Source organism: Linepithema humile, chromosome 6 (assembly GCF_040581485.1).
Source record: "Linepithema humile isolate Giens D197 chromosome 6, Lhum_UNIL_v1.0, whole genome shotgun sequence".
Classification (NCBI taxonomy): Eukaryota; Metazoa; Arthropoda; class Insecta; order Hymenoptera; family Formicidae; genus Linepithema; species Linepithema humile.
In genome coordinates this window covers 16,683,247-16,698,346 of record NC_090133.1, presented here as the reverse complement: position 1 = coordinate 16,698,346, position 15,100 = coordinate 16,683,247, and the positions used below count along the sequence as shown (strand labels likewise).

Here is a 15,100-nt window from a genome sequence, read left to right as displayed (position 1 = left end):
TTCTTATTAGCATGCGATCATTTATTCCGCGTAATGCCCGTGTCATTTAACTTCTGAATATTCAGCTTAAACGCGAGGAACTTTAAATGATAGCGGGAAGAGCCGGAAATTAAGTCGGAAGACGGTGGAAGGCTGCGATTACGAAAGAGAGGTATTGAGAGCGAGAGGACGAGCGAACTAATTTGCCGCGTTTGAATCAGTCTATAAAGACTGTGATCGCGCCTTCTCTGGCGCGAAAGGAGAATTCTAAGTCCTCGATATGAGTCGTGTAATCCTTCGTAATGAACCTCTCAAGATCGTCAGGCAACGCTTCAAATATTTATCCGGGCGAAACGTCGTTCTCGCGCCCTCCTACCTCTTAATAGCAGCTCGCCATTCCTAGTAGTTTCAAGACATTATTCGAAAACGTTAAGCCGTCGCGCAGCTGCTCCCGGGAGCTTTAAGAAGCGGAATTTGTTGCCGTCTCTAAGAAAGTTCTCAACTTTCCTCCGCATTACGTATGTAATTGTGATTTTTTAAATTTAGGTTAAAGCATTTTGTTGCAACAAATATTTTGTATGCGTTAGATTAAATAAAATAAGTGACTTTGCTGCATAATTGTAAAATGCAGCATGTAATTCGTATTTGCAATTTGGCATTAACAGTTTAAGTAACATATGCAATATATTCTTCTGCGACTATGCGCACATATAATTAATAAATATAAAAGTATAATTTGCGTAGCATTTTATACCTTAAACTCGCATCTTGTTACGCATTTGACGATATATTTAGCAATATAATTATACGAATTTTTCACATGATCTGCATGGTAGTTGAATAAAATCAAAGCACTGCATTTAGTGCTAAACGTGATATGCAAATATGAAATAATATTGGCAATTTGATGTGAAAAAATACTACTTACCGTGTCGCTAATGTCCGTGTCTGTCCTTGTCCTACGATTCATCCCGATGAGATTTACATAGTTCACGTCTCGTGGCAACTTTCCTGAGTCCCTCTATAATCGCAGATTCACCAAAATTACTTTCAGAACCGGCGTATGGTGCTTAATTTCCTGTCCGTGGTAAATGAATGAACTGGTCTCAAGCTCTATAAAAGATTTAAAAACTTAGGTTATGATCCCTCGTCGCGACAAATATTTTGTACGCTTTTTATCAAAAAAGAAACAAAAGTAATAAATTATACTGCATAATCATGTGAAACTTTACAATGCAATTACGTAACATACGTACGATTCGATTGTAATTTAATTGACGATCTAAATAATAACATATGCAAATATATTTTGAAGAATTTAAATACAATACAACGCGTTAATTATAATTGGCCGAGATAATCTATCTCCTTTCAGAAGAAAATAACGAAACAAGCTTTGCATAGCGTTTAATTTTCGAACTTGCATCGTATTTCACACTTGATGATATGTTGATGATGATATGCAATTTCCATATATAGTAGTTGGCGAACATGATCTATTGTAACGACAAGAATTCTGGGTTATGTTTAGTACCGAAGATGATATGCAAGTACGAAACAACAATAAGTTTTGAAGGAATGCTTACCATGCTGATTCGCGCTATTCGCGCGATATCATTCTGATAGAATTAACGTTGTTCCCGTCATAGTAGCTGGTCTAAATTCTTCTGCGATCACGGGCTCATTAAAATTATTTTCCAAATCGACCGTTGTATTTCACTTTTTGACCGTGGTAAATGGTAAACTGCGTCATTCTCTGCTAGAGATTTTAGTTTACTACGCGTGCGGCAGATGGCGCTAGCTGCATCGTTACCACGGGCAGCGATAAGTCCGGCGTGAAATTGCCGGTGACTTTAAGCTTCTGCACACAGGACATATCAACGCATGACATAGTGGTGAGAAATGACAATAGCCAATCAGATACCATCTTAGAAGAAGATTGGTATCACTTGTTACGTGTATTCCGATTTATGTGTAGAGCCCTTCGGTTAATCTGGAACGCGCATTTCCCGCGCAAAAAGTCGGCCGTTTCGCATTTTCTCTCCGCGACTCGTTCGTTCAACCACATTATGTGAATCGTATAGTGTGACGCGAGTTGTGACGCGAGTTGTGACGCGAGTTGTGACGCGAGTGTGCTCGAGATCACGAAATTGTGACATTCGGAAATCGATCGGTGTGTGTGTTCACCGCTCAAGGAAATATTCTCATCGAGGAATCCCTCGCATCGCCGGTACGTAAACATGTTTATATGCTTAGTATCACAGTAATGGCGTTGTCAAAAAAACTGTGAATTGTTTTCAGGTGATCTGCTTTAGTTATGCTGTGTTCAAAGGAGAGATATACATTTATCCGTATTATGCTACGATGTTGTTAGATTTCGCAGTCCAATTGACGAAAATTCACTGTCGCGGTTTTAACCATGTTGAATCTAGATTCGCCTTAGTTCTTCGGATCGCTATTTGTTTCACGCAAGTATCATATTTATTGACGTACCCTTGACTCGACTAATTTAGTACTAAGTAATTTTGATGAATAAATGCCTTTTGTTTATGATATCTATAAGAAAGTGAACGAAGACAAATAATTTAAATTAAATGAAAAATTTAATTAATCGTAACATTACTCGAAATGCATCTGGTTGTATTTTCTGGAAGACATTGCTTTTTAATTATGTGATTTTATCATGATTGCTGTTTTAACAGTACATTCGAATACGTGTGTGTGTGATGAAGGCTGATTTGAGAAAGTCTGACGAGAATAATACGTAGGTAGTGACATAACATACTTAAATTGTATCAATTATCTGTGGAATATTAAGCGCGACGATCGTGATTAAATTTGATTGAGGCTTGAGTGACGATCGCGCATTTAACCTAATTAACTTCGATATAATCAGCACCGGCGTGCGAGCGAATCGTACGAACTTTGTGACAGAAGCTGCCGCATCGTGTTAAATCCTACGAAAAGTTTGCTGTGCATGCTGAACAACAGGATGGTGAGTACTTTAGTAATGTTATAAAAACAATGAAAATACATCAAGCTATATTGCTTGAAATAATTAACAAGTAACATATTTCAAAACATTGAAAATTTTTATGGTTATTACGATATTATAGTTTCTCTTACAATATATTTATTGAAATTGATTTATGAATTAATTGATAAATAAGTTGATTATAAAGTAAAGTAAAAGATTTTTGTTTATTTTCTCTAATTTTCAATATTTGTGCTTAAACATAAATAACTAAAACACTGAATATCTCATATATTTGATTATAGAAAACAATTAATTAGTTAAGTAAACTTATTGAAAATATCATGGATTAAGTTTTAAATTGAGTGTTTGAAGAACATATTACAAACATTTATTAATAATAACAAATATCTTAATTGGAATTGCAAATTTTACTTGAAACAATAGTATTTTTATATACACTGACAAAAATGTATTTTTATATTGCAAGATGCGCATAGTATAACATTATTTTGAAACATTACATTTCAAATATGTATAATAGAATTATTTTACAGTATGTATTACTTTCTTATGTACTTAAAGTTTAAAGAATGGACTCTTTCTCCTCTTAATTAATGAATTCTCATCAAAATGATGTTATACAGCGAATATCAATATATTATATCATACATTACATCATCGCGAGGAAAGGGTTAAGCGTTGCAGTATCATATAACGCTTTTCTATATTTTTTCCGCGTTGCATTACGTCGAAATTTTTTGTCTTCGCACATATACAAACGAATCTCACTATCCTTGTCGAATTCCCTCCATTCGTGCGCGCACCGCAGCGCGATAATTAATAATGGTCGGTGAAGCTTTTGTACACAAACGAGTTTTCGAGAGACCCTCGTGAAAGAGCATAATAGCAGAGTGACCATACGAAAAAATGAGAGCTGAAGATCACCACTGAGATCTGACCCGAGATAGCGCGAAGCGCAGGCCTTATGTATTCGAGCGTGCCATAGGAGCGGGTATATCTCTACCTAAAACACGTGCCCAGAAAATATTTAAACCAGTTTCCACTACATTCACTATGTCTTTTCTTCCTTCCTGGAAAAGATATGAAGTAGCGGATTAATCATTGTCGTTGACAGTTTCGCGAACATCTTAAATGAAGAAAATTATGCAATTTTTAATCTTTTCCTCGTTATATGATGAAACAATTGCTTATTATTGATTGAATTATATTTATGATGTTTTATTGTGATTATTTTTATGGTGATTTGATTTGATTTTTATTATATTTTATAATATGATGATTGTTTATGATTTATTATGATTATTTTTATCTATTTACACAGTTTGATGATTTATATCTGATTATTTTGATTTATCAACGAAATAACGTTATATTATGAAAATTATATTATTTTATCATAATATGATTTTTTCATATCATGATCTATTTCAAACACATGTTAAAGATGACCTGATTTAAAATTTTAGCAAAATATTTTGCTGTATTTTTGATAGTGCATAAATTACACACAGCGAGTTTATATCTATTTATCACAGACAACTTTAAAAATACGAATATTCCAACAATGAAACAAATTAAAAGTATCGTATAATGCGTGAATCTTTGTCAGGAATCTTATAGTCACGAGCTATAAAGAAATACTTAATTAGAATTAATTTGGGTGGGACGTTAAATCTAGGCAAGTGAGCTCGTCGAACAAGAATAACCCGACCGGCTCTGATTAGTCTTAATGTGTTAATTAGAGAAAATTGCCGTCTGGCTGCTTTCTCGCGTTCTTCCTTTCTTCGTCGCGGTCCTCGGTGTTGCCAAAGTCGATGGATAGGACGGCATCGCGGTGGAATCGCGATAGGGGAACGTTTGGAGGAACGTGGGGGGATAGAAGCGGCAAAGTGGAGAGGGTAGAGTTTACCGAGTATCATATTTTACCGGGCATCGGCGTAGCGACGGGCACGCACACGTACCCGTTTCCACGCACACGCGGCCACCCGTCGGATCATTAATCACTATTATCTCGAGGTAATTTTTCTTCGATATAATTTCGTCTGTTTACCCCCGCGAGTTGGCGCGCGAGCCTGCACACCACGCGGAGAGCCGGACGTGGGGCACCGTTTCGAAGAGAGTGGCGCCGGTTCCTCTCTCCTATTCTCCTCTCTTCCAACGCCGTTTTCTTCGTCGTGGTCTTCTTCTTCTTCTTCTTCTTCTACTACTTCTTCACGGTTCGTGAACTCACGGTGTCGACTTTGTGTGTACATATGCCTGCAGCTTCGTTAGCCTCGGTTCGCGTTTCTCCACATCGACGACTGTCACGTTTCATGAACTCTTTTGTCCTTAAGGACGTCATGATCTCAAGACTTGCTTGTTGTTAGAGCAAAACTTGTAATTTCGCACTACCGTTTTCTATATTGTCATCGGCGCGGCACATATTTCATTAAATCTTTTAAGCGTGTAAAGATCATCCAGTTAAAATACACATTCTGAAGTGTCAATAAATACACATCATGCAAATTTATTGTAATTAGCAAGAAATATTGCTAGCAATCGATTTACATAATTCTTGTCTCACGTATTACACGCGACTGATTAATTAATTATGTATTTTGTAATAAAGTATTGCTGTGAGATATACAGCTATAAAATTTGCGTAAGATTCCAACACGACACACTTTTATCCGACAATCGCAATCATTTTTTTTTTTCTCTATTGATCCGTGAAATAATACATTCCTCTTGCCATTAAGCAAACGAGGTAGATATTCAAAGTAGTTGATATAATCAACGATCGACATCGTCGTGTCATAAAAGTCGATTAATAAGGCAGATGGAAATAATTGTGCGTAGGTCGACTATTAGGAATTCACATCACCTTCAAGCAGTTCTATTAATCATTGGATAAATTAGACGGCTACAAAATCTCGATGATCCTGCCTTCAATATCGCATAGATCGTGAAAATATTGAAATTAATAACTTTTGATGCGTGCAGCTAGTCGAAAGATTCTTGTAATGCAAATTTTTTTTAACTTTAATAATTAAATAAAGCAAATTGCTTTTATATAATTTTTACAATTTATTAGTGAAGTAAACTTGGAAAATAATTGATTTTGTTATTATTTCATAAATGATTATTTTTAAAGAATCTTGAATTTTTTTCTTAAAACTATTTGTAAGTTCTTTGTGATTAATCAGAGAAGCATAGAACTAACGCGAAATTATTATTGTAGTTACAATATTGTGTGCAGAATATTATGCGTTATAACTTTTGTTGTTTTAAATGTTGTTAGAATATTTCAAAATGTTTTGACTATTTAGAAAATTAATAATGAATTATTAACATTATATTGACTATGTAATTAAGCAGATCGGTTATTCTTATCAACGGACATTGTTATTTCACTAGGCCTTGAAGTCTTTTTCGCAGAAGTATCGACAGCAGTTTTTCAGGATTTTACGGAAAAAGATCGTGGAAATGGATAGAGAGTAAGAGAAGTAGCAAAAATCCACTCGAAGGTACTCGAGACTCGCGACGCCATTTCCGCTCGTTTCTTTTCGTGTCTCCTTGGCGTTAAAACACTAATTCTTATCCAACCACTCATAAGACAAACAGCTATTTACACAGTTAATGCGAGTACTTGTACGCATACTTACCCCGGAGAAAGAAAGGGAGATAACTTTGCGCCACGGTCGACCTATTGCCGTCTGTGCTATTTTAACATTGTTTGCCTCGGGGAATATGCACTTAACTTCGCGAGTTGGCTGGCCAATCAAAGTCGGCGAGAGCTATTGTGTTAATTCTTTCTCAGAGTGCACTCGTGAACGCTTTTGTTCCTTCGTGCCTCGCACCTTCGTCTACAGGAGGTGATTTTATGCCGCACAATCGATAACTTCGCCATGAATACATCCGATTTTTATTTCTCATTTAATATCAATAGTGCGCGCGGTGTAATTATAATATTCGTGCTCGAACAGTTCGATACCATTTTTCTCGTTTGCATTAGATCCTCAGTCCGGTCGATCAATTTCGCAACGGTGTAATAAATATGAACGATTAGGCAAACGGTGATTTTAGATAAGAGTAACGAGAGTACATCAAAATTATATGTTTCGGGTTACATAAAGCTTTCCATTATACATTAAGTCGTACTACCTCCCCCTATCTCTACACACTTACCTGCGTCCATCGTAGGGACTAACTATCCTTCGTTGAGCGACTAACTAAGCGTCTCGGAGAGATCCTGTAGATCTTTCCGTGAGATGATGGTCATTCGACCAGCGGGTATAAATCACCTACGAGAAGTGTCATCCTGAAGTCCCACCTACCCCACCCCATCCCACCGCCCCCGACATTCCTTCATTTGAATGCAACTCTCTTTCTCTGTCTCTTTTTGCCCCGTCTTGCCCCTCGATCCCCCCACCGTGACATTATGAAGCATAGACACACATGCAGTAAATGAATATTGTATCAGTTGGCTCTGTTGTGTTGTGTCGGCTGTTTTTTTTTTCCATCTCTCCTCGAGTCATTGTAGCAAAGGTCTAAAGAGATAAACTCTTTCGACGTGTGGCAATGAACAAAGGGGTCTGTGCGCACGTGGAATGCTTGGATCGATATGTATAATTGAAATCGATGATAAGAAAGAGGAATCGGTTTCTGACCTCGGCGAGCTCGTCGATGTAGATTCGGTTTGTCGTAATTGAAAGCTGACACACCTGACAATATTTGTTTGCTGCGGCAATATCTTATTTATAATTGTTTTATTGTTTTCCACAGTTGTAAAGAAATCTCATAAATCAAAAGCTACCAGTCATACGTCATAATATATAAGTTAATAATAAATTATTTACAAGCTTAATAATTAATAATTTTTTATTTAATAATAAACTATTTGTCTAAATAATTGCATATTGTATATAGAATTTATAGTTTTCGAAGCACAAATTAATTTAACTTTTGGTTTTAAATTATTAGCGATTATTAGTGTATCTGGTTTTAACAAATTCAAGAATATACATTATTATTATTCTGAATTTTACTGTTTTTTTGTAATTATATATAACATTGTAAATAATAAATTAGTGCATTCAAATTTTGTAACTTGAAAAAGTATGGTTATTATTTCTAAATAGTTATAATTTTTCTAATTATGCTAAGTCAGATAAAAATTATAACTTTTTCACGATTGACAAAGTATACGATTATTAACGTCTTTTATACATTTGTATAGATTGTTATCTTTTGCATATCTCCTATGATCTTTCAATATTGAATATTTTCTTCCTACACATCATCATACGGTATCGAATACATAGTATTCAAAGTTTGTTTTTAGCGAGGGGAGGGATCGAATGACGAGTCGGCGGATTGTGAGATGTTCTTAATTAATCATTCATATTCAATAACGAGCGGTCGAGCGAGAGAAGGCTTTGAATACTTCGACGATGATTCTGAGGTTTATCTCCGCGTGCTCGAGCACATTAATAATTAGGAGGCGAAAGAGAAGGAGAGGAAAAAAGAGAGAGAGTGAGTTTGTGGTATCACTCTGTTAGTCTCTCTCTCGGTGTTGATTCGATCAACGGCTGTCTGAGATTTCTTCTTCGTAGGTGTAACACATGGGCGAGAGAGAAACAATCAGTGTGTGTCTTTGAGAAAGAGAATGTTCCTTTTGCACGCCAGATTGAAACGATTCTTGCCACAGGATGGGATCGAATTCTTCGGACCTTGTGTTAATCGAAATCAGTCGGAGATCTTTGAAGATTAAAAATTTCTTCTTTTATTATTAGCAGTTTTAATTTTCTTATTCCATCATGGATTTAGTTTATCTAAATAATCGTACGTAATTTTACGCATTATTTTTCCAGAATTTTTAAACAGAGATTAATTTTTTATCGTAAATTAGAACACGCGATTTTAATATAAATTTAATATGCACAATTAAGTTTTGTCATTCAAGAATTTTGTACACGAAAAAAAAATTAATTAGAATTTTATCTTTATAATGGTTTGTTGAGATTGGCCGATAATTCTTCAAATTCCATTCCGTGACTATCTTGAAATCACTCTGCAGTCAGATCCGGAGTGTAGTCCCCCCGACGCGCACGATTACAACTGTAAAGTCACGGAGTGACCGGTTAAGATCTTCGCTAATTATCATCATTTATAATTGTCCCTTCTCGTGTCTTCCCTCCTACCACTGCTCGACCTTACGGAGGGTAGGGAGGCAAGCGGGTAGACTCGCTCTTTCTTTCTCCGTACCTCGAGGTTTAATATTTCAAATAAATGCGTGCATTAACGCGCTATCTCGGCGCGATCCTCTGTTGACTCCTAACAACGTCGGGCGAGCCACTATTATGACTTATCTGACCGCAAGTCTCGTTACAATGCCTCCCCCGCTGTCCTTCTCCGCACCCCCGCCGTCACTGTTCCTCGTATGGTAATAGTTGCTTTTAATGTGACATCGCCAGACAATATTACATGTCGGAGAGAATATTAAAATTTCGAATTTTGCTGGATTTTCATAAACAATCGCACTTTCTTATAAAGTGAAAAATTCAGGCAAATCTCGTATTATTTTCAATAAATTATTTATATGTTATTTTACATTTTGCATATATCGATTTATTGATTGTTGTAGACCAAGTGTATGTGTAAATAGCAGATATAAAATTTATTATTTTGTATTAAATTTCTATTTGTTTCGCTATTATACATGGACATTTCTGCATGTTATTAAATTAACGTCGTTCATTCGGTTCAACACGAACATTAGGGCTATCCGAAGATGAAAAGACTCTCTCAGATGCGTTTGCTCTCCGCGAGAGTAATAAGTCACCGGATAAAACATTCGTTGCCACTTGTGCGTATCCATTAAGAGATCGGTGGGTTCTCGTTAATTCTAATGATGCGGATCACCCTTCACCGTGCTTCCGTCTCACCTCCCCCTGCTCGGAAATATGAGAAAGGCGCTCCCCCAAGTAGCGTCGGCCGTGTCGCGTCTTCGAATTTATCTTCGGCTCATTAATAAGGGACGACAAGCATCGATATGGAAGTAAGGAACGAAAGACAGTGGATTGGGGCGAAAAGACAAGTAAGGAGAAAAACTACTAGACCAGGTAGTCTCGTTCGGTCTCCTGGTCGCGTTTCTCGGTCATCAGTCATTAACGCGCTACCGGGTGTCCGTGAAAACGTTCGACTGCTTAATGGGCCGATCGTAATGGCGAGATCTGTTTCGGACATCATCGCTAGGGCAAGACGTGTTTCGGCGATCAACCTGTCCGAAACATTTCCGTGAGAGTTTCTCATTTCGTAACTGATTTCCTCATATTCGTTTGTCTCGTGCGATTCTTAGAAAATCAGGTTTTATTTTAACTCTTAATATATTATTGCTAATATGAATCGCTGTGTTTTTCACATCTCTTGATGCCTGAAGCACGCAAGATTATTTCAAACTAAGTGTTTAATTAGGGAATAATTGATTTTATCATAATTTTTCAAGTCGGTAAACTCATATAATAAACATAACATTAATAAATTAAGTATATTATTAATTTGATATATTTCAATTAGGATTATAATTGTAGAAAATGTCACAATTAATTTTTTTTATATTTGTGATCTGCACAATAATAAAAAAATCAACTGAAGAACGAAAAAAGAGGATAATGCAATTGAGACACAAATCGTAGTACAGATATAAATTTCTCGCTGACGCTTAACGTTTCATGATCCATCATAGATAGAGAGAATTCTCTCGCGGATCGTAACGAGAGGAGAGCATCATCACAGGGCGCATTCTCGCTCAGAGATTTGGTACCGACCGCACCCTTTGGCCGTGGGGCCCCACTTGCTCGCCCTCTCGAAAAAATACCACACCCCCCGCCGCGTGAGTCAGTTCCCCCCCATCTTCCTCGCGCCTCCTCGCGCGCGCTCTCTTCTCTCCTCTCGCTCCTAATATATATTTAATCAGGCCCAAAAGTGCGCTCTCTCGCGCGGCCGTGCGAGGAGGAACTTAAAACCTCGACTCACACTCAACACACGATCACCCATACTTAGACTCCGGAACATTAAGCTGACACCCACACGCGGACGCCGCGCGGAGACTCTCCTCGTTTCTTTTTCTCCCGTTCGCTCGCTCCTTCTCCCACCTGCCGTCACCGGTCGGCGCTCTCCTTCTCGAATGGATTCGAACACCTTTTTTGAATCAGAGGGTCAAGCGACTCGGCCGTAGATCATCTTAATGCCTCCATTGTTGTTTTAGGATGCCCGCGACTGTACCGGGTCTCCGCCGCGATAATGTCGACGTATCTCGCGCGCGCGCGCGCGCATACGAGAAAGAGAGAGAGAGCGCGAGAGAAACAGATCAAGCGAGATCCCGAATAAGCCCGGCAGAGGAAGGACGCGGGAGAGAAAAGAGGTACGCGTTATTGACCAAATTCCAGGGCGTGTCTCGAGACTTTAATGTCTTTTCGTGCCGCGGAGGATTGCGCGTCCGACGCCCGATGCACACATCGCGTATCGCGCGCCCCGATGTGTCCCGAACTTTTATTGCGACCAAAAGTGAATTTTTACTTTATGCCGCGAGTTACTCGGCCTTTCGACCGATCTTCTTTCGCGGTCTGTATGATCCACTGGGGTGAGCTGAGCTTTCCGAGCCGAATTCCTCCCGAAATTGGGCGAGCGAGAGAATCACATCCCTGTGTATGTATCGCGTCGAAGAATATTTCTTTTCCGTGCTTCTCGTTCCGTCAAATCGCATTCTGTCATCACGACGCGAGATTTTTCGCGATCGACGAATACTGTTTAATTCAAATCCATCATATAGTTTATGTAAATTTTGTTGAATCGAAATTGCAGTAATCGCGATGAAAAAATTACAAGATTTTGTTTCCAACTTTCCGTGAATTAACATGATTCCGAGATACTCGTCGTCGCGTACTTTCGGCGCTCGATACATCTTTGTATTGTTCCTGAATGTATCTCAGTCGTTTCTTTCGGGCATTCCGTCTGCGCTCCGCGGACGGTTCGCTTTTTCGGTACTTTCCGACGATTTCAGGACCCGGCGCGACGAACAGGAAAGGCCACTCATGGCTGGCTTGTAAATCCGCCGCTCCTTGTAAATCTGGCTGTAATTCTGGGCGCGGGAGAAGCTTCGCGCGGGGCGGTTGCAAGAAAAAGAAGAATTACGATCGACACGGATCGCGAATTATCCTTGGAAACGGACCGCGGTAGACATCGGAGGTCGCAGTTGTTGACATCAGAAACTACTTCGATCTTTGATCGCCGGTTTGCGCGATTCACCTGGCTCGAGATCCGAACTTTCGCGAAAGAGCCCGCGAAAAATTCCTTTCCTCCGAAGAAACAATCTTCGCTCCTGCGATTTAATCGATTTACCTGAATAACTGAAACGTAAATGAAGAAATAAATTGGATCGCATTAGCTTCTTGCATCAATGCAACACGTTGAGAAATTATTTACTACTTTTCCGAACAGCGTAAAAATACACAACAAAGGCATTTAAAAATACTTTCACAAAATTAGAATATGTTTTTAAACTCTATGACATTTTTCGAATATTTGTATAAATTTTTTTTGAACGATTCTCTGTCGAAAATAATAAAAGAATAATAATAAAAGAAAAATAAGCGAAGAAATAAAAAAGAATCAGATTGTGCTTATGTATATTAATTACATTAGAGATTTTATCGCGTATAGAATATGTATTAGTCTGCTATCGCACACAAAGGGCTGGGATCCTTACCGTTCGCGATGTAGACGCATCTATTGAAGCGATGTTGGCGTCTAGACTTATCTTTGCGTGGGAGTGAGAGCGGCAAGGTAAATACAAGATGAGGGCACGTGTAATAAGACGGGCGCGTGATGAGGAGGAGGAGGAGAGAGCGAAAAAGAGCATTGAGAAGAGACGGGTAGGAATCAGAACCCAGCCCTGACTAATCCGACTGTAGATCTGATCTCGCATCAATAACCTTAATAAACCAACAACCACTCACGCTAACGTGTAACACACAACGCAGACGCGATATCACGCGGTTCCTCTCCCGGGCCCTTTAGCTCCGGGCCCTCTACTCACAATGCTCCGGCTCGATTGGCATTTAACCCAAGGCCCCGAAGCTCTTTTTCGAACCACCTTCGGACCTTTCGGACGCGCCGCGCGCGCGCGCGCGCGCGCGCGCGTACTCGAACTCATCTTCGACGCTCGCTCGAGATCGATGAAGTTGGTACTTTTTTGCAGCGGGCAAATTCAATTTGGCGCGGATCGGGTTAGCGAATCTAAATGCGACCGAATCGTATCGGCAATCGATCATTATCCTCGCTCACGAATTCGTCGTAATTTTTCGTACTCGCCGAGATACACGATGATGTATCCCGATATCTTTTTTTTTTTTTTAATCTCGCATTTTATTTCTCTTTAACGTGCCTTCTTTTTCTTCTTCGCGCGATTTCACCCAAATGCAATCGATCGCGCAAATGCCGTCGAGCAGTTTCGAAGCTGCGACGTGACATAAAGCGCTGATAAAGAAACGCGCAAAGAGCCCGGATGCGCGCGATTCGATTTCGCGCGTTTCCTTCAGAAGTTTAGGACCCCCGTTACATGCCGACGAATTTCGTACTGTCGAGTGTTATACGCGGCGAACGACATAAACCCGGCTCGTAACGACGCGCTCGCTATAGAGATTTCCTTGCTCTGGTCCTCTCACCCCCATTCGCAAGTCCGGATGAAGGCAAGCTGAAGGCGACTGAACGGGAGGCAGGAGGAGGGAAAGGAGTAGTAGGTGGAGGAGACCTGGCATATGCATAAGCGAACCTTACCGGTCTCTGACACCTTCGAACCGCTAAACCTGCCGCCTGCGCCCCGCAGTCTCTCGCCTCTTTTTCTTCCTCGAGCCTTTTTGGCTTTCGCCCGGGCTCGTTCTTTCGTTGGTTAATTAGATTTTGATGGCCGGCGCGAGCATTTGCATCCTTTATCTCGCAGATTCGCCGTTCCTCTCGCGCACACCTCTTTCACTCTCGCCTCTCTTCGTCGGGCTGGAAAGACGAAGGAGATAGAGAAGGGGAGAGAGCGGGAAAGATGCCACGAAACGTTCTCTCCAGGCGCGTTCTACAGACGCGTTTCGTTACCTCTCTTCTTTTCGCGTTATTCCCTGGCTCCGCAGGGGAGAGACGTTTAGGCCAGCGCGGACGCTTAACTCCAAAGCGATTTAGCGGCCCAGGGGCCAAGTGTCAACAAGCCCGCACTGCACAGGTACGTACGTGTACCACCACCTAACTGCAATATTTTAAGACCGGCTCCCTTCGCCCGTCCCTCACCCGCCTGCTCTTTAACTCGCTCATCTTTTTATTACTCTGTCTCTTCTGCGTGACGGACGAAACCTGGTGCAATGTGTCAGCCTCGTGGACACATCTTGCTTTTGCGTGCGGTTTTTCATTTAGCGTCTTGGACAATTTTCACACGTGACTGACACATGGAAATTGATATTTATAGTTCCGTGTTATCGATACTGAATGAATAGTGCATGTTTTTCAAAGAAATATTATCGAGAGTCAGAGCTGTCGAAAGTGATACTAGGCCGGATATATTGCTGAAGAGTACTCGAAAAACTTGCTCTTTTATTTATTTTTATTTTCTTAAATGGATGTATTAAACTTGACATCTTGTTCAATTTAGTTTGTTTTCAGGATATTTATTATTTATCGAACTTAGTGTCTTTGATGAGGATATTTCAGATCATTGATTAAAGATTGGCAAATCTTCCCGAACGCATTTTCCACGAAATATTTACAAAGAGCATAATTAATCATTCACATTGACGTGATAAAATTATAGCTATCGTGAGTTGTTAATTCGAACAGCTAGTCAATTATATTAATGATAGCCACCGAACTTCCGTAGTCGATCTGCATAAAAATCCGCGAATCAGTCCGGTTACGGGAGAGTTTCGCGCGTCTCGAATTCCGACACGACGGCATCGAAGGAACGAGAATACCTGGCGTGAGGGCAAACGTCAAAACACACCTCGTCCACCCACACGATCGCGCGGGCATCGCACGGACATATGTACACGGTCGCGCTCGCACACACGTGGCGAGAGATTCCTATGGAGCGACCAATGACTG

At 39.8% G+C, this 15,100-nt stretch overlaps 1 protein-coding gene and 1 long non-coding RNA gene across 8 annotated transcripts in view; one reads left to right on the top strand and one right to left on the bottom strand.

Moving 5' to 3' along the window:
- LOC105676898 (uncharacterized) overlaps positions 1-1,797 on the bottom strand; it is a 64,802-nt gene extending 63,005 nt beyond the window's left edge. The window contains exons 1-2 of the long non-coding RNA XR_001101464.2: positions 1,566-1,797; positions 908-1,092 (exon numbers count right to left, since the gene is read on the bottom strand). This is a non-coding gene — a long non-coding RNA (uncharacterized lncRNA). The remainder of the gene's footprint in view (positions 1-907; positions 1,093-1,565) is intronic.
- A 112-nt stretch (positions 1,798-1,909) lies between these two features.
- zfh2 (Zn finger homeodomain 2) overlaps positions 1,910-15,100 on the top strand; it is a 363,357-nt gene continuing 350,166 nt past the window's right edge. For 2 of the 7 annotated variants that reach the window (XM_012375086.2, XM_012375085.2), the window contains exons 1-2: positions 1,910-2,209; positions 2,281-2,974. The gene's annotated coding sequence lies outside the window, so the exon portion shown is untranslated. The remainder of the gene's footprint in view (positions 2,210-2,280; positions 2,975-15,100) is intronic. The other 5 variants (XM_067357316.1, XM_012375092.2, XR_010890763.1 and 2 more) reach the window with 3 other exon arrangements.